General features: G+C 42.5%; 1 protein-coding gene across 3 annotated transcripts in view; it reads right to left on the bottom strand.

The window, feature by feature from the left end:
• FHIT (fragile histidine triad diadenosine triphosphatase) overlaps positions 1-18,873 on the bottom strand; it is a 1,399,071-nt gene extending 1,380,198 nt beyond the window's left edge. For all 3 annotated transcript variants that reach the window (XM_053220342.1, XM_053220341.1, XM_015065266.3), the window contains exon 1: positions 18,700-18,873. The gene's annotated coding sequence lies outside the window, so the exon portion shown is untranslated. The remainder of the gene's footprint in view (positions 1-18,699) is intronic.
• Positions 18,874-19,957: the final 1,084 nt, after the last annotated feature.

The raw sequence follows: 19,957 nt of genomic DNA, 5'->3' as shown, positions 1-19,957 counted from the left end.
ATGTTGCTGCAAATGGCAAGATTTCATTCTCTTTTATGGCTGAGTAATATTCCATTGTGTATATATATCACCTCTTCTTTATCCATTCATCAGTCGATGGACACTTGGGTTGTTTCCATCTTCGCTATTGTAAATAATAAACACAGGCGTGCATATATCTTTTCAAATTAGTGTTTTCATATTCTTTGGGTAGAGAGCCAGTTGCAGAATTATTAGATCATATGGTAATTCTATTTTTAATTTTTTGAGGAACTCCCATACCGTTTTATGTAATGGCTGCAAGAGTTTGTATTCCCACCAACAGTTCATGAGCACTCCTTTCTCTCCACATACCCACAACTAGGGCTACTTTTAAAAAATACAGTATGCAGAGGCGCCTGGGTGGCTCAGTCAGTTAAGCATCCAATTCTTGATTTAGGCTCAAGTCATGATCCCACAGTTCACGAGACAAAGCCCAGTGTCGAGTTCTGTGCCGACAACACAGAGCCTGCTTGGGACTCTCTCTCTCTCTCTCTCTCTCTGTCCCTCCCCGCTCATATCGTCTCTAAATAAATAAATAAATAAATAAAACCTTTTTTAAAAATACAGTATGCAAACCATAGAGAATCCTGTTGCTTAGATCCTATCAAGAGTTCAAACTGGAAGGCATATTTTAAGAGGAATCCTGGCCAAGTTAGAGAGTTCGTCCAGGAGTGCAGCCAGAATGGTGGAGGGTTCTGAACTTCACATAAAGAACAACTGAAGTACCTGGAGATTCAGCCTGGCAAAAAGTAATGAGAGACACAAAAACCTGCCTTCTTACATTCAATGGATCACTCATTGATAAAGACATTCCTTTTGATTGAGCACTTCCTCTGCACAAGGCACTGAGCAAGACAATAAAGATACAGCACTGAGCAAGAAACCTCCAGTCTTTCTTTTATCATGTGGAAGAGAAAATAGACTTTTTCTGTGGCTCTTCCCAGGACACGGTATAGCAGAGCAGAGCACAGATTCTGGAATCAGAGCACTAAAATCAAAGCCTTGTAGGGGGCCACATGGTGGCCCCCAAAGAGATATATCCGAGTCGGAGAGAAGAGGAAAAGACATAGAGAAGGCCAAGTGAAGGAAACAGTTTTACAGCTACAGGCCAAAGAATGCCTGGAGCCACTAGAAGCTAGAACAGGCAAGGAAGGGTTCTTCTCTACAGTCTTTTGGAGGAGCACACAATGGTCCTGAACTGTGACATTTAATTCCTTAAAAAGTACGCAGGACATGATTTCCTATAGGAGCTACCACCCCTCGGATAAGAATGGAGGGGTTGCTCTTTACCCAAACTAGACCATGAACAATCTTACAATCAAAGCTGGGGGGGCTAGTGAGTTTTCAAAGAAGATACACCTACCTTTATCATTCTCTCCCTTCTTGCATTTAGAATACTTCAGACACTGCCAGCTACACCCTGGGAAGCAAAGTCAAAATGTGCAGCAGGCCAGGCAGTAGGTCTGGGAAATTAAGATATAGCTGCCTGTTCCGATTAGTGGTATTGCTGCAGGGCCAGAATATCACGGTTCATTTGGGCCTGGTTTGGCTGAAAATATACAAGCCTCAAATAAGGCTAGACAGTAAAATAGACAAATAAAACTATGGAGCATTCACATAATGGAACATTATACAGCAGTCAAACCAAATAAAGTAAGGTACAGAATAGTGTATGTTGCATGTTGCTTTTTTTGTAAAAAAAATAAATAAAAGAAAGAAAGAAAAAGGAGAGTAATTTATACACATATTTTCCTATATACACTAAAAATACCGAAAAATTTTAAAAGAAACTAACCAAGGGGCGCCTGGGTGGCGCAGTCGGTTAAGCTCCGACTTCAACCAGGTCACGATCTCGCGGTCCGTGAGTTCGAGCCCCGCGTCAGGCTCTGGGCTGATGGCTCAGAGCCTGGAGGCTGTTTCCGATTCTGTGTCTCCCTCTCTCTCTGCCCCTCCCCCGTTCATGCTCTGTCTCTCTCTGTCCCAAAAATAAATAAACGTTGAAAAAAAAAATTTAAAAAAAAAGAAACTAACCAAGGTGACAACCCTAAGGGAAATGGGGGCAGAGATAGGAGTATGGGGACAGAAGCAGAAGCAAAACTTTCTTTTTGTATTGTGTTGATTTTTGAACCATAGGAATATATTACCTACTCAGAAAAACATTTAAGTCTACTGAAAATAAAAAAAAAAATAAAACAAGATTATAATAACTCACACTGCAGGCAGTAGTAGAAAATGATACATATGAAGAGGGCAATTTGATGATATACATCAAGGACTCTAAAATTAGACCCTGGACCTAGTGATTCGACTTCTGAAAGGAATTTAAGGAAAAAGTGAAAGATTTGTATATACACACACATACACCCATTCTTACACACAGAGATGTTCACTACAGAATTATCTGTCATAGTTAAAATTTTGAGAAAATTTTGAAAAAATAATCAGTCCAAGAAATTATGGAACATCCAAACAATTGAGTGATAGGCAGCTGTTAAAAAGTACGCCAAAAACAAATATCTTAGCAATACAGAAAAAATATTCATAGAGTATTTTTGAAATCATTCATTAATTTTTCAGTAAAATTGGTAAAGCGTTTACCAGGTGCTCTGCATTGAGATGGATGCTGATTAAAAACTCCAGTTATGAGGCAGTACATCAGTGGGTAATCCCGCTTTTTTGTGCATTTATAACTAAACTGGAAGGATAAACACCAAAATGAGAACAGTGATTACCTCCTGGTGGTGAGATTACAGGTGAAATATATTTTCTGTAATGGTCATACATTACTTCTACAATAAGAGCAAAAAGCATCACTTTTTAAAATCAGGCTAACAACTCCTAGGATCAAAAATGAATCACTTCCATCTCTCTTCCCTCAGCCCTCCCTGATTCACTGAACACAAGCAAGGTGTATCCTTCAACCACAGCCATCCAGTGATCAGTAAGAAAAAGCCAAGAATACTGTAGATATCTCCTTGACATCTCTGAGCTGCCGCAACCCACCTGTGCCCTCCCCCACCATTTCTAGGTTTCTTCTTCTGTGGAAGAAATAATCCTCTGGTTTTTTAAGCCGCTCTAAGTTGCATTTGCTGTTACTTGCATCTGAAGACATTCTGAGCTGACAGGGTAACATACTAAATAATAAAGGCCGCGTTATGGCTGGGATGAGTAGTCCAAAATGTTTCTTGTGATCACCAAGTTGAACCTGTAGACTGATGTTAATTACCTCACCAGCTTCTGGCTCCATAGTCTTCTCTGAAGTTCTTGGGAAACAGAACACAGGAGAAGCTGTTAGTGGGGACTCCAGGCACACAGGGAGCACTACCTATAGTGTGAAGTATAGAAAAACTGGGTAGCTACTCCTACCACATACAAGATGACCCAGCATTTCCGCTTCTGAGAACGCATCCTAAGAAAAGAATCATGGATGTGATGATGCATCCACGCAAATATTCTTCATTAATATATATCAGAAAGAGAGGTGGGCAAAACCTAGTGCTGAACAATTGGAATAGAAAGGAAAATTGCATGTTCTAACAGTGGAGTACTTTGCAGTCATTAAGGCCTGGGAATATGCACTCAATACACTGATGAGTGAAAAACAGGTAGCAAGGTGCTATGTAAATTCAGAAACCAGAACAAACAAATTTATACATGTAATAAAAAAGGAATGAGAGTATCCACTGAAATATTGATAGTGCAGTCACAAGGGGGGTAGAAAGACAATGTTATTTTATTTTTGAGCATTTGTCTTTTTGTTTAAGCTTCTAAAATAATGTATTTTCTTATGCAGCAGGTAAGAAGATTTTTTTTTTTAATGTCCCCTTTTCATAGAATAATGTGGGCCCTCCGGCCAAGATGTTGGCCTCATCAACACCAACTTAGTCTAATAACTGCCTGCAGATCCAATGGTGTTTACAAGAAACAATTTATATTTGTGTTTTAAACACAGACTGAGGCTGGGGCACCTGAGTTAGTTAAGCATCGGACTTCAGCTCAGGTGACGATCTCACACTTTGTGAGTTCAAGCCCCGCATCGGGCTCTCTGCTGTCAGTGCGGAGCCCGCTTCAGATCCTCTGTTTCCCTCTCTCTCCACCCCTCCCCCACACACACTGTCTCTCAAAAATAAACATTTAAAAATAATAATAAAAAATAGACTGAGGCCAACGGCAGCAAGCTGAGATACAGAAAAAGATAAAGAAATTTTGTTTCCAGGTAAATTTGCGTTATATAAATGCAGTATGTTTTCTTTAATTCCATAAATACAGTTTTGATGCTGCCAATTTGAGAAATTATTAACATTTCCTTAAATAAGTCTATTCTCTATTGAAGCTCATTCCCTTGCACAAAATGGAATGATCTTGGAAACAATATAAAGGAATGCTGATTTGCTACGTCATTGATAAAAGCATAGTCATTTACATAAAAAGCAAATCATTTACATCCTTGTCTTGATCCACTAGACTTCATTATGCAGAAATAGTAGCTATCAAGCAGGTCTGACCTTTGTACCATCTGGGGACAACAGCTAATACAGCTCTAGCTCCTGGATCACAGGACCTGGGTCCACTTCTAGCCTCACCACTTGCTAGCTGGGTGTCCTTAAGCGTTTACTTAACCTCTCGGAGTTTCAGCTTTCTCATGTGTATACAGAGACAGTAAGAGTATCTGCCTCAGAGAGCTTCCATGAAGATGAAATGAGCGAATCCACACAAAAAGGTCTGAGTTTCATTCCTCGCCCACAGTAATCTGATAAAAAGTAAGCTCTCTTCTAATTTGGTTTCATCTTATATGTGGAGATAGACCCTCGACCTGGAACATTAGATTCCTTTTTTTTTTTTTTGACTTGTAACAAAATGTTTTTTATTTATTTATTGTAAGGCAAAGTATATAACCATTAAAATCAAATGGCAATACACAGCTCTTAGAAAAAAAAACAAAAAACCCAAAAAAAACTCTTGCCTCATTTCTTCCCATTTCCCAGCTGTCATCCCCGGAGACACCTGCATTCAAGCATTTTAGTTATCTTCTGTTCTCCTCATTCTCCGGCGAGAGATATATCAGTCTTCCAGTTTTATTGAGAGATAAGTGACACACAGCATTGTGTAAGTTTAAGATGTGCAGCACAATGTTTGGATTTACATGTATTGTGAAATGATTATCACAACAGGCTTAGTTAACAACCATCCTGTCATATACATACAATAGGGAGAAAAGGAAAAAAATTCTCCTTGTGATGAGAACCCTTAGGATCTAATCTCTTAACTTGCCTGTATACGCTACAGAGGTGTTAGCTACAGTCATCATGTGGTACGTGACAGCCTAGGACTTATTTATCTTATAACTAACTGGACGTTTGTGCCTTTGACCACTTTCTTCCAATTCCTTCCCCCGCTCCCTTCGCCCCCTGGCTCTGGTAAACACAAACCTGATCTTTTCTTTCTAAGTTCAGTGTGGGATTTTTTTTGTTCTTGCTTTAGATTCCACAAACAAGGGGCACCTGGGTGGGTCAGTTGGTTAAGCATCTGACTTTGGCTCAGGTCATGGGGCTCAGGTCATGATATCACCGTTCGTGAGTTCAAGCCCCCCATCGGGCTCTGTGCTGACAGCTCAGAGCCTGGAGCCTGCTTCGGATTCTGTGTCTCCCTCTCTCTCTGCCCCTCCCCTGCTCACGCTCTGTCTCCCTCTCTCTCAAAAATAAATAGGCATTAAAAAAAAAATTTTAGATTCCACAAGTAAGTGAGATCAAACAGTATTTTCTTTCTCTGACTTATTTCACTTAGCATAATGGCCTCAGGGTCCAACCATTCTCATTTTTTATAGCTGAATAATACTCCAGGGTGTGTGTGTGTGTGTGTGTGTGTGTGTGCATACCCTAACTTCTTTCTCTGTTTATCCATCAACGGACACTTGTTTCTCTAGCTTGGCTACTGTAAATAATGTTGCTATGAACGTGGAGGTGCAGATATCTTTTCCATTAGTGTTTTCATTACCTTTGTATGTATGGAACATTAGATTCTGAAGAGGCTCCAGCATCCTATTTTAAGAATTCATGTTGGACATAGATATTTAACTTTTAAGTACAGACTTGACATCATTTATTTAATGTTCCCTACGTTAAATGAGATGCTCAGAGAAAATGGTGGATCTTTTAGACCACTAAAAATATACTTCAGCATGTGTATTAGAAAAGGTAACTACTCCCATTTGCTTGTCCTATCTTTTTTTTTTTTTTTAGAGACAGAGAGAGAGTGAGCAAGCGAGCGAGTAAGCAGGGGCAGAGGGAGACAGAGAGAATCCCAAGCAAACCCCACGCTCAGCACGGAGTCCAGCACAAGGCTTGATCCCATGATCCTGGGATCATGACCTGACCCGAAATCAAGAGTTGGGCGCTCAACCGACTGAGCCACCCAGGCGCCCCTGCCTTTTCCTATCTTATTCTTTACAAAAAGCACTACTTCATTCTTGGTATTGTGACTAATAATACAAATGATAGCTAAAACCATCACTCACATGTATTTGGTACTTACTATATACCAGGAAGTATCCCACATATTTTCATGCATTATCTTATTCTCACAATTAACCAATGAGGTACGTTCTGATTATTCCCATTTTTTCTATGTTTATTTATTTATATTGAAAGAGCACATGTGCATGAGCAAGGAAGGGGCAGACAGAGAGGAGAGAAGGAATCCAAAGCAGGCTCCGCCCTGTCAGCACAGAGCCCGAAGCGGGGCTTGATCTCATGAACCGTGAGATCATAAGCTGAGACAAAATCAAGAGTCCAACGTTTAACTGACTGAGCCACTCAGGCACCCCTATTATTCCCATTTTTTAGATGAGGAAACTGAGTCACAAAGAGACAGAAAAGTCCTGAGTCCAGATATAAATATAATATATAACAATAACATAACAATAATAACAACACAGCACTGGATTTCCAAACATCATCTCTTATGCTTAGGACAACCTTGTACTATTCCCAATAATGGATAAGAAACTAAGAACTAAAGTAAATTAGCTAAGGCAAGATATAGGTTTGTGTGGCCCCAAAATCAGGCACTCCAAGCAAGTGCCCCTCTGCAGACAGAACAAGGAAGGGCTTAGCAGATTCCTAAAGGTCTCCCCTAAGGTTATAGGACATTGGAGAGGCACAGGACTTCAGAATTACCAGATCCAAGCCCCCTCACTTTACAAATGTGGAAAGGGAGGCCCAGAGAGAGGATAAGACTTGCAGAAGGCAGTGAGAGCCACAACTAAAACCTAGGTCCCCTGACTCCCTGCACCACCTCCTTGTGGTGACATGATGAGACCCTGTCACACGGAGTCAGCCATGCCCGACTCTGTGAAAACAGGAAAGGAAAGCCTGACTGCCTCACAGTGATGATGTCGGCCTGTTGCCTCTCCCCCTGCTCCCTGCTGACTCTGGGGACTATTGCACATACTTCTGGCACATTCAGAACTGGCAAGAGCAGAAAAGCTTGGGAAAGGAATCCACAGCCAAGACAGGGAGCTCACAGTGCCCTTTCATGATCTAATAGGAGCCAATTTCCACTATGATTCTCCTGAAGCAGAACTGGAGATCTGGAGAAGGAGAGTGGCTCTAGCACATGTGGGTCTCTGTTGTAGACACCAGACACGAACATAACCTAAGTCTCTGAAAACGTGATCAAAATGAGCAAGTCCCCTGAATCTTTTCCAACTAAATGCATGCCTTTCCTAGTTTTTACAATGGATAAAAAACAAATAAGAGAAATTTTTAAAAACAGAATTTTGGATGTGTTGAATTAAAATTCCTTCAGTATTATGTAATCCTTGAAATACAACAGTTGTTTACTAAACTTTGATTTCTAAGCTTCCCTTTGATGACAAATATTAATATTTATCATTTTTCTGATGTTGGACTAATGAGAATCTTAAGTGTTTATGAGAAGGCATTTAAATATTACAGTACGGTGGATGTGTTTGTCTTCTGACCTCTATTCCTCTGTCTTTAACATCAACCAGCATTTATTTTTTGTGTTGAATCCTGGGTTGTTGTTTGCCAACATTTGCAGCAAACTCTATATGGCCAGAACCGATGGCATCTACGCTTACTTGATGACCAAAGGGAATATGACAGCCCACTATGGGAAGGATGTAGCCCTGATTTTCAAAGTGAAAATTGGGACCCATGTGCAACTACCAACCGGCAGGAGTAGAAAGAGCAACATCCCAGGTTTAATGACACCAATCAAGGTAATATTTATTGAATGGTGGCTACATATCAGGCACTATGCAAGGGCATGCTTCACAGCAACCATCTCACTTGATTCTCACAACAACTAAGAGCTAACTGGTATTATCCTTGTTTTACAGAAAAGCGAGATGCAGAAAGGTTGAGTCCTTTGCTCAAGATGACACGGCTAATGAGAAGCAAAGACAGGAGTTGGTCCTCAGAGCCAGAGAATAGGTTTTTGTCTCTACTCCCTTCCTATGAGCCCCTTCTTGACTCCCAGCATTTGAAAATTCCTATCACCTGCATGGAGCAGCAGCCTTCAAGGTAACCCAGACTTTCAGATCTTGATGGTAAGGATGAGACATAACTCATCCTGTCCACGACAGGCCTTGTGCTGCTTTATGCATGGAGAAAGAGCAAGAAACAGTACTACAAAAGGTCCATGCCTTCAGGGAGCAAACTTCTGAAGAGGGAAAATACACAATATTAACACAATAAACAAGGCACTCTCTACAGGAAAGGGAGGAAAGGGGAGGCTGTAGGATTCAAGAAGCAGTAAGGGGGCTGAGGTCCAGGACTTCAACAGATTTCACTTACCTATACCCTCCGTGCAACCAAGACTCAGCTAACCAGAGAAGTAATGGAGCAGAGCCCAGAAATAAGAGGCACAGTGCAAAGTTCAACATCGAGTTCTAAGTTAGGGACCAGGTGATGGGAGGCAGCATTAGCAAAATAGCCACTACTGCTGCCTTCATAGAGCTTCCTTTCCTTCAGAGGAAAGAGGGCACCAATCAAAAATGGAGGTTAAATAAAAGCTATAAAAAAAAGTATAAGTCAAGGAAGCTAAAACACAGGAACTAACCTACAGAGACCGAAGAAAAAGGCCTCAGTGAATGTGGAGTGAATTAATTAATGATGAGCAAGGAAATGACTCACAACCAGGAGCTGGCAAGAATACAGTTGGAGATTAGGTACAGACACTGGGGTACCAGGCGAGTCAGAGACTGTCAAGGCAGAGCCCAGTGAGGTCCATGGTCAGAGCAAACTTCAGCACTGAGTTGGATTTGCTACCGGACCTGTCACCAGGCTGTCATCCCACATTCCACCTGCCTGCTTACCTTAACTTCCAGACATCACCTACTTCCAGATCCTGGTCCCACTCTCCACTTACCTGTCTCTAGTGTAGGCAGCTCCTACCACACCAAGAGTGACTCACAGCAACCTGGCCAACCCAGAGTACCAGAAGCTGCTGTGTAGACCCCCCAAATCCAGTGATTAGTATTCATAAGCATAAGAGTAGTTAACACATGCCAAGAGCTTTATACATACAATCTTACTCAACCCTCACAACATCCAGAATCAGTGACTGTTACAAGTTCCATTTTAAAGACGACAAAACAGACCAAATCAAGACCTGTCCATGTGTCCACATCTCATACCCGGTAAAGCCGCATGCCTTGGGTTTACAGATCTGAGTCTCTGAGCTCAAAAATAATAAAAATGTAAAATATAATAACAATAATAAAAATAAAAGCTAACATTTACTAAGAAATTATTATAGGAGAGGTACTCGTGCTAATATTTTATATAGATTATCCCATTTTATTCATACCTTCCTATGAGGTACACACTCACTATGTCCATTTTATAGAAGAAAATAAAATTCTGCAAGGCAACACAACTTGCCCAAGATCACCCTCGGCCTGTAAGAGACTGCCCTATGTATTTGCGAACTCCTAACGCTCCTCATCGCATCACAACAGAATGGTAGCATGGGAGGAGCCATCAAGAACTAGAACCTTGCTTTCTAAGTGTGGCCCATGGACCAGCAGAATCTGTACCACCTGGGAGTTTGTGAGACATGCAGGAGCTTCTGGCCCCACCAGGACCTTTCCATATCATTCCAGCTAGTCCCCAACCCACGAGAGCTACACCCAGCTGTTTCATCTGCACTGGGAAGCCCAACACAGCTAACTCCTCCAGGCCAGGGAAGAGCTGGCCTGTTGCCTCTCAGAAGTTCAAGAGCCTAGAGGAAGCCGTGGCTTAGAAGAAGCTTTCTGTCCTGCTTGGAGGGGCCAAGAGAGGGCCTCAGCTGCAACCTTCATCTGTGGTCACTGGATGCAGAAGCTTCTGGCCTTGCTCGTACCCACTCAGCCAGCAGATCCCAGCAACTGGGATTTCACATGGCAGTGGCCACCTGCTGTTTTTGTACCCCAGTATCACTTCCCCTCTTCTGAAGGTGCCAGCACCTCCATTCATCAGGTCCCCTGCGTGTGATAACCAGGCAAGCAGGGCACAGCACAGCTCAGGAGGGCACCATTCACACAGATATTTGTAAAAACAAAAAACTTTCCATCCCCCCCTCCACCTGACCATCTTTGTTGTTGTTACAGCCCTTCCATACCCTCTGCCTTTGCTTCTCCATCTGGGTTGCTTTTTCCTGCCCTCCTTGGGACCACTACCTCTCTATCCACCAGCCTCACTCCTGGGAGAATCTGAACAGGAATCGCCTGTGCTCCTGGGCTGAGACAAACAACCTGACCCCAGCAGGTTCCAGCCCCCTCCTCTGCCTGTCCTCCCAGCACACACCTGCTCCGAGGCATCCTTAGAACGTCTCCAGGCACAACCGAGCAGGTACTGTCCTGCTGGTAATGTGGAGACTTAAGACAGCAATGAGTTCTAGGGTGTTTTTTCCCAAAAATGAAGACATGGGAAGAAGACCTTAAGCCTTGCAGAAAATGAAAATTTTGTTCTTACCATCCACCACATGCTTCAGTGATTAAACGACTACAGACCATACTCTCCTCCAAACCGTGCTCAACTAAAATATGCAAGCACTAAACCTCATGAGGGAGTACTGATACTTCCACATTATCTGTGATGGGTTTTAGCTCCAATAGCTGTGAGTCTGAGAAACTGCAAAATACACTGAATTTTAATGGAAATCTGATTCTTAATAAAAAGAGGTAAATCCATAACAAGGAAGACTAATAAACACATAAATAGACTCAGAAAGAGCCTTTCAGTTCCAGAATACTGTCGAGGTGTGCCTTTTGCAAACCTCTTAGCCAGTTTCTCATTTTCCCCTTCTATTCCTACTTATTTATCATTAAAAGAAAACCTTGGCATATGTACAAAATATCCCCCAAATATGTAATTTTTAAATGGATTTTAAACCCTCCAACAAGAACACTTTTTCCCACTCTCTTTTTCCCCTCTATTAAGTCAACACAGAAGAAAAAGAAAACTACTACAATTGCGAAATGACCTCCTGGTGAGTAAAAAACGCTCAGGAAATGCTGAAAAACGAAATGGTGGTGCAGGGTAATCGAAATTCAGGCCAAGAATGCTCCTGGACACTGGATACAAGGTTTTAAATATAAATATTCAGATAGAAACAAACTTACATATACACATTTTCTATAAGAAAAAAAAACTTTTAAAAGGAAAAGGTCCTCAAATACTATGGATAATCCATCAAATGGAAGGTATTTAATCAAATTAGCTTAATTATTCTGCCCTGAAAAGGAGGGTGAGGGTAACTCTAAAAAAATTAAAAAGGAAACAAATCTTTATAATAGGCAACCTCTCTGGAAGCCTCCGTTTCAGGCTACTGAATTAGAATGGTCAGATGCTACTGGTTCATTCCCACGGTGGGCGTGGGGCCTACTTAATTAAAAACAAAAAAAGAAAGAAAGAAATTTAAAATAAAAATTTAAAGAATGTTACTAGTTAAAACCGGTGGTAGTGTGTCTCTGAACAATAGTTGAAACCTTTACGATAATGAAGCCACAGCTCTCGAAAGCATGTAACTCAGTTTCTTTTGAACATAATTGTAATGGGTTACTATTTTTTTTCCAGCTATGAGGCATAAAACAAACTAAGTAGCAGGAAGAGAAACACAGCCAGAAACAAAATTGAGAATCCTAAATCAGGCGAGCACAACTAGAGATACAAAATGGGACAGGGGGTGGGGAGGGTGTCTTGGATTTGACCCCAAAGATAACCCGGAACACAACCTATATGGTTGTAGTTCATCAAATTCCAGGAGAGCTTTGTGACAAGGCTTTCATGCCCAAAGCCTTCAAAATGCTACATTCTAGATATTTCCCTCCCCACACAGGACGTTCACCTGTTAGACTGTACCTGATTCATTTCATGACGTTCTGTTGTTAGAATCAGTGGTTGTCACTCCTAAATGCACTTCAGACACACCTGGGAAACTTAAAAAAGAAAGTAACGCTGCCTGCCTCCCCTCCCACACTCTGATTTAATTTTTCTGGATGGGACCAGCCCCAGGTGACTTGAACTTGCGGCAAGGGCTGAGGACCACTGGTTGAAAATCAATCCAAACAGGTTAAAATTATGTAGAGAAAGAAGCACCATAATTGGCCTAAGTAAATTTACATGAGGAAGCAAGGTGCCTCAAATTCCCTTCTTAATCAGATATAAGATGATACTTTAAGGATCCCAGATTTTTTCTTCATCAAATTTAGAGTCTCAATTGCATGGGAGAAATATATCTAGTTGCCCATAATGCTCCAGCTTTTACCAAAGGACTGAAGAAGTTTGGCACATCCCATGCGAGACGGAGACAAAAACTGTACAATGAAGAGTGATCTATTCCATCTAGTACTCAAAATATGATAAACAAGGTAACGTGGAGCAGGGTGCATGAGGTTGTCTTATCAATTAACAACAGTAAGAGCAAATTCACAGCTACCATTTCTTGACTGCCGGTTACTGTGCTAAGCACTCTCTATGGGTTACCTCCCGGAAAATTTCAACAATTTGAAATCTGAAACAGGAATGAATCATCACCTCCATTTCACAGATAATAAGGAAACTGAGACTCAGCAAGACTAGGACATTTTCCCCAAGTCACACTAAAAGTAAGGTGTCAAACCAAGACTGTAATCCAGGTCTTTGACCCTCTAGTGTCCATTCTCTCTTTTTTTTTTAATTTTTTTTAATGTTCATTTATTTTTAAAAGAGAGAGACCGAGCACAAGCAGGGGAGGGGCAGAGAGAGACAGAGGCAGAGACAGAGAATCTGAATCAGGCTCCAATCTCTGAGTATCTGAGCCGTCAGCACAGAGCCCAAAGCGGGGCTCGAACTCACCAACCATGGGAGCCTGACCTGAGCCAAAGTCGGACCAAATGAGCCACCCGGGCGCCCCCCCTCTAGAGTCCATTCTTGTAACCACCACAATCTCCCATCTAGATCGCGCAAAAGTTTCCTCAATACTTGCTCCTCATAGTACAGTCCATGGACCAATGGCATCAGCCTGAATCTCTGGCCTATTTCACATGTACTGAATCAGAACCAGCAGCTTATGATCAGCAGGAGATTCCTATGGTCATTAAAGTTAAAAAAAACAAAACAAAACCAAACACAGGTCTACCTGGACAATTCTCTCTCACAAGCTCATCATCATCTATACTGCATCCACACTCTTAAAAAACAAATCCCATCATTTCATTTCCCCACTTAAGACTATAAAATGGATGGGGCGCCTGGGTGGCACAGCTGGTTAAGCGTCCGACTTCAGCCAGGTCACGATCTCGCGGTCCGTGAGTTCGAGCCCCGCGTCAGGCTCTGGGCTGATGACTCGGAGCCTGGAGCCTGTTTCCGATTCTGTGTCTCCTTCTCTCTCTGCCCCTCCCCTGTTCATGCTCTGTCTCTCTCTGTCCCAAAAATAAATAAAAGAAGTTGAAAAAAAAAATTAAAAAAAAAAAAAGACTATAAAATGGTTTCCCAAATGCCCTTGGAATAAAGTCCAAAATTCTTTTACAGTACAGGTAACTGGACTCTGAATAATATCGCTGGTGGCTGCCAGCGCAGCCCTACCTCCCCATGTCCCACAACCAGTGATTTTTATACCCCAGACACAGAGACCTTTCCGCTCATCAAATCCCAATACCCACTCTTCCTTTCCTACTTCCTCTTTCCTGCCTTCCTTCTTCCTCTAAGCTCTTTCCTGCCTAAAATTAACCACCACCCACCACCACAACCAACTCCATGCCAGCCACATTCACAGCTGTGTCTCCAGGGCCTACCAGTGAGGTGCCTGGCACAGAGCTAGGTGCAGGATAAATGTGCAGAATAAATAGATGCTACTGAGGGCTTCTGCTGTTCCCTCTGCCAATCTGCTCTTTGCTCTTCCCCATTTCTCCTTCTCTGTCCCCTGCAGCACCCCTTTTCTCTCACTCACTCCTTATCAGTAACCAATAGCCTCATGGCTATTGCAGGTGTCAGCTTTAGAGAGACACCTGCCATGTCAACGTGTCCATTGCCCTGGGGTTAGTCACCAGCAGGGTGATGACTGTTTCACTTTAACCCTGAGACACCTGGAATAGGCCTAGTCCTTTCCAGAAATAGAAAGAAGCCCTCACTGACAAGGGCAGGCCGCTTTTCAATCTGATATTTAATATATAGATGGAACCACAGATCAGGGACCTCTCAGCAGGCAATGTAAAGCCGAAAGCTTGACTATCTATCTCTCTCCCCACACAAAGAGTATCACTGTGCTGGCAAGATCAATTATCAAATTTGCGGGCACACTTGACATGTGATGGTCAACCTGGCTGTTCTAAGAAATCAAACGGCAAATCCTTTTATAAAATAGACACCTGCCTCAAGTTTAAATCATGACTAAATGTGATATATTTTCATATGTTGTTTACTTTTATTACAAAAATAAGAGCTACTAGCCATCTACTGAACACTAGCTACTGAGTGCCTGACAACATGCTCCAAGCCTTAAAAACATCACCTTATTTAATCTTTATCATCACGTTATGAGGCACAAATGCTGATTATTCCTATTTTACAGAAGAAACCAAGGGCTAAGTGCCCTAAGAGGGAAGGGTGGGATTTAAATCATAGGCCTCCAGACTACCACTCTCGATGGCTTCTTTGCTATGTTTTGCTATTTGGATCACTTTCTCGTCTGAGAAATCACAGACATGGACATTCCCAAAGAAACAGCCCCTTGGAAGATGACCTCAAAGGGTGAGATTTTTTTCATCGCAATGTAGACACCGAAAGGAAAGCAACCTGCTACATCTTATATTTCAAAGCATTTCTATCTTAAAAGAGATTCAAGAAAAAGATGTGGGAACAGAGCTTAGGGATGCTTATGAATGCAATTTCACAAACATTTTTTCAGTGTCTACTAGTGGTCAGGCATGTGCTGGAAGCTGAACAAGCAGACTGTTAGCTGGGAGAGTGCTGGGCAGGCGGTAGGGAGGGGGCAGGAGGGGTTGGGGAGAACATCTCTCATGATGACTGTTTATGAATGTTTAGCCGATAATTTATAAAAACATTAGTTTAATAACTAATTATGCAGAAAGCATCTTTCACACACACAAGAGGTAAGTTACCTGCTTTATTATCTACGAACTGAAAGGGCCAATGTGCCTTCTAAAACTAAAGTTTTATATAATTCAAACAACACGTGTGTATATTTCTGATACCCTACGTTAGCTAGTGGGTTAGAATGTAACTTGTGCGAATGCACAGTGTCAGATTTTGTTCTCAAGGGTCTGAAAGAAAAAAAGGGAAAAAAGCATGGGGAACCAAAACAAGACATTCCCAAAATAGAAAGGGAGCATATTGAAGCTGCATGTATATACAAATAAAGAGAGGAGCGCAGAAATATTTCCTAAAGCATTCCACCAAACGCTTCCAGGAATAGGAACAGGATGAGAACACCAAATAAAAGAAATCATGAACCTGAAAAGTCATATACAGTACTATGAGGCCTCCAGAATCCTGTCTCCTGGCAGAAACAAGAGGCTTTTGACACGAGGGCATGAGATGAAGACTATAGATCACTTTCCTCATTTATAAAATAAAGGAGTTAAATTAGATGGTTTTTAAGGTCCTTCCAGCCCTCACTCATTAGCTCCTTTAATCCATGTGGCCCCTGCACCTAAAGAGGATGGGCATATGAAGATGCTCAAAAAATATTTGCTTAATTAATGAAATAGTACAACCTTACCAATAAGAAAAGGGCCTTTACAACAATGGGTCCTGGCCTATGGCCTACAAAAAACAAATTAGGAGGGAAACCTTATCTAAACAGCTTCACATCTAGTGCTCCTCCTAGCTGACTGATGGTAGAATGAAAATAACCCTGGACTAGGAAATGAATCGCTTGGGTCTAGTCTCATCTCTGACACAAACCAACCCTATGACCTTGGGTAAACTGCTTTACCATCTGGTCCAGTTTCCTCATCTCTAAAAGAAAGGTATTATAAAGCTAAATATAGCTAACATTTTTGGAACTTTTACTATATGCCAGGAACTGTTCCAAGATCTTTGCCTTAAATTTAAATGATCTCAAAGGTTTTTGCAGCCCTAACATTTAGTCTCTGACTACAGAGGAAACATGGTATAATGGAAAAATTCCAAATTCTGTACTCAGAAACATTGGGTTCGCTCACTTCGTTAGGCGGGGTCTTTTTCTTTTCTTTTTTAATTATTTTTAATGTTTATTTATTTTTGAGAGACAGAGCATGAGTGGGGGAGGGGCAGAGAAGGAGGGAGACACAGAATCCAAAGTGGGCTCCAGGCTCTGAGCTGTGGGCACAGAACCCTACCTGGAAGTCAGACTCACAAACTAGGAGACCCTGACCTGAGGCGAAGTCAGACACTTAACCAACTAAGCCACCCAGCACCACCACCCCCACCCCCAGCATCTCAGGTGCGGCCTTTTTCTAAGCAGAGCCTATCAAGGAGACTGGGTCAAAATCCCAGTACTTCTATTCACTAGCTGAGTTAATTTGGACAATTTGCTTAACTTTAATTGCTTTACTAAAACTTTTAGTTTTCTTATATGTGAAATGCATATAAAATGGTTATCTCATACAGCATTTGAGAGAATTAAACTATAATAACTAAAGGTAATAAATATAAATAAACATACATTACTTTTTATTACTAGGTGTGTCATGTGGACAAATAATCTTCTCAAGATTTTTCCTCATCTACAGATGGCAGTTACGGTGTTACAAAAAGAAGTAATAGGAACACTCTAAATTATCCAGTGTTAGCTGTGTTTGAAAGCATGCATATTCCCTAACACTTGGAAAAGCACATACAATACTCCCCTAATACTTGTAACAGCATATACAATCAATGACGACGACACCTACAAAAGACATCTTTACTAGCTATATCTCTCCAGTACCCAACAACTGCTTTCCTAAACAATTCTCTTTAGTCCCAGCTTCAAGCAGGTGGACACACAGGCTGCCAGCCAAGAACGCAGTGCCACCTGGATGTTGTAGTTCCGAGTCAAAGGCCCAATCCACAGCACGGGGGGAAGTGAGACTTCAACTCCCAGGAGACACCTCGCCGCACCACATGGCACGCTGGGAGATAGAGTACCAGCCCGCCGGGAAACAGGGGGCAGGACTCCAACTCCCACACGCCTGCGCTACTCAGGCCGCCGGCAGTAACATGGAGCCTGAGAAGGAGAGTTCAGGCACACCCGGCTTAACAGGTGCGAATAGGAGTCGTTTTCGGTAGTCCCAGGCCCAGCATAGGTCAGGGCCTTTCTACAACAACCACTGAGCTCATTTTTCTACTGGTCCCCGGCACATTTCTTGAGGGATTCGAAATAATAAAGCAGTAAATCTGCAAGTGGCAGACTTCCACAAGCAAGACCTCTCTTAGCTTTCGGCTCCAGCCAGCATCCTTGGGCCACTTCGGTAAAGATCTTTAAGCTCTTTTTTCCCAAATAAAGCACTGTGAGTGGCTGATCCAAGGTCATATAACAGAAGAATCTGATCCTAGAGAGTCGCCTCCAACTCCAGTTCCACTAACCAGCCTCCCCCCCCCCCACGTTTTAAATCCCCGCGTATTTTTGTATAAAAAACTACATTAATCCATAAAATAGTCCAAACGAGTCCTCATGAGTTCCCCCACCATAAAGCCAGTGCTTTGTGTTTTTAAAATGTCAAATGTAAGATTCCCTCCCAAAATACTACCTTCCCTCTACCTACTTAGCTCCTTTCTTGGGCACGTGTTCAGCCCCCTCCCTTTGCGGATCCCAAAGCCGGGTGATTAACACAGTTTTGTTGGGGCAGCGATTTCTGCTACTTGCCTATGACCTTGGAAAACCCTCAAAAAGCGGCTAGTGCCAATTACACCACCAGGTCTGGGTGCCAGGGTATCCCTGGAGCCGCTGGTGTGGCCCATGCCTTAGTTTACCCCTTTGTGCAGCGAATGAGGGGCGGGTTAGGGTTAGGGCTGGTGCTCAGAATGGGGCCTGAAAAGGTTCAAGGGGTAGGAGCGTCCTCCGGACAGGCAACCTCCCCTGCCTCAAGGAGCTGTGCGAGCCAGACCCCGTCCCACTGGACTGAGGGAGTAAGGACCAGACACGAGTGGAAACCCAGACCCGCACCCCAGAAACACTCTTCGACTGGGGCTTGCCCCCTGCCCCTACCTTCCAAGATCTTGGCAGCTGGGAAGTGAAAGGCAGAGGGAGGGAGCGCGGGGCAGAAGCAGCGCCTGGGCGTGTGCCCACTGGGGTGGCCACCTGAGGGACCCGGTAACCGGAGGGCAAAAAGTCTCCGGACTAGACGGAGCGTAGAGGGGACTACAATTCCCAGAGGGCACCGCGGCGGGGGCGGGACCTAAGATGGCCCCTAGTCTGGACAGACGCAAGGGCCAATAGGCGTAAAGTATGATCCTGAACTGGGCCAATCAGAAGCCATAATGTCACTAACTCTGATTCAGGGGTAGGAAACGTTGTTTTCAAGACAGCAACGGAGGTGAGAATCGCTCTGGAAAGGGATTTTTGTCATAAACTGCACAAACCTCCTTTTTCTCCAAGTGACAAATAAGACTCTTCAGGTTATTCTGCTTTTTTTCCCTCCTACTTCCTTTCTTCCTTTTAACTACCCGCCCCCCCTCCACTGGCTGGATTTACTTTCACTTCCTCTACTCACTCTGGATCGTTCTTGATTACTTAAGCCTTCTTTTCCTCATGTTTCTCTCACCACACCGGCTCGCAGACCTTCACTTGATCCATCTTAAGACTACACTCCGCCTTCCCTGAAATCCTAACCAAAATTGTACCGCAAACTCCCTTGTCTCTTCCTTTCTACCATTTTTGTGCTGTTTTTCTTTTTAGCACTTTTCCTTCCCAGTGCTGTGTGTAATTTATTTATCTTTTTTATCGTCTTGTCCCCTATAGTGGAAGATCTAAGCAGATGACGATTTTTGTTCTGCTCACGGCAATATTTTTGGCACCTAGAAGTATATATAGTAGTAGGTACTCAGTAAATATACTTTGAATAATTGAATGAAATCTAGAGTAGTCTTTATTTTCTATTCTCCCTTTCTTTGGTGCAGATTTATTAAATACATCTTGAACCACCATGGGACCCTTGTGCTTGCTCCCTTTTCTAATTCAGAATCATTCTCTCAATATAGTCTAGGATGTTGGAGAAATCACTGAGTCAGATGCAATTCCTAACTTCAAGATGTTCCTGGTCTAGAGGAGTATGAAAAGTAAAATGAATTTTGCAATAAATGCAATTGCAAATTGCAGAACAGCTAAATAATTGCATAAGGTCGTGCAGCTCATGTACAGGGACTAGAATCTTGTCCTTCAGACCCTCGATATTACACACTATGCTCCTTATAGCAACCTCCCTTATTCAGGACTGCCTACTTCCCTTCTCTTTCCTCCCATTTCT

Source organism: Acinonyx jubatus, chromosome A2 (genome assembly GCF_027475565.1).
Source record: "Acinonyx jubatus isolate Ajub_Pintada_27869175 chromosome A2, VMU_Ajub_asm_v1.0, whole genome shotgun sequence".
NCBI lineage: Eukaryota > Metazoa > Chordata > Mammalia > Carnivora > Felidae > Acinonyx > Acinonyx jubatus.
This window is presented reverse-complemented; position numbering and strand designations above follow the sequence as displayed.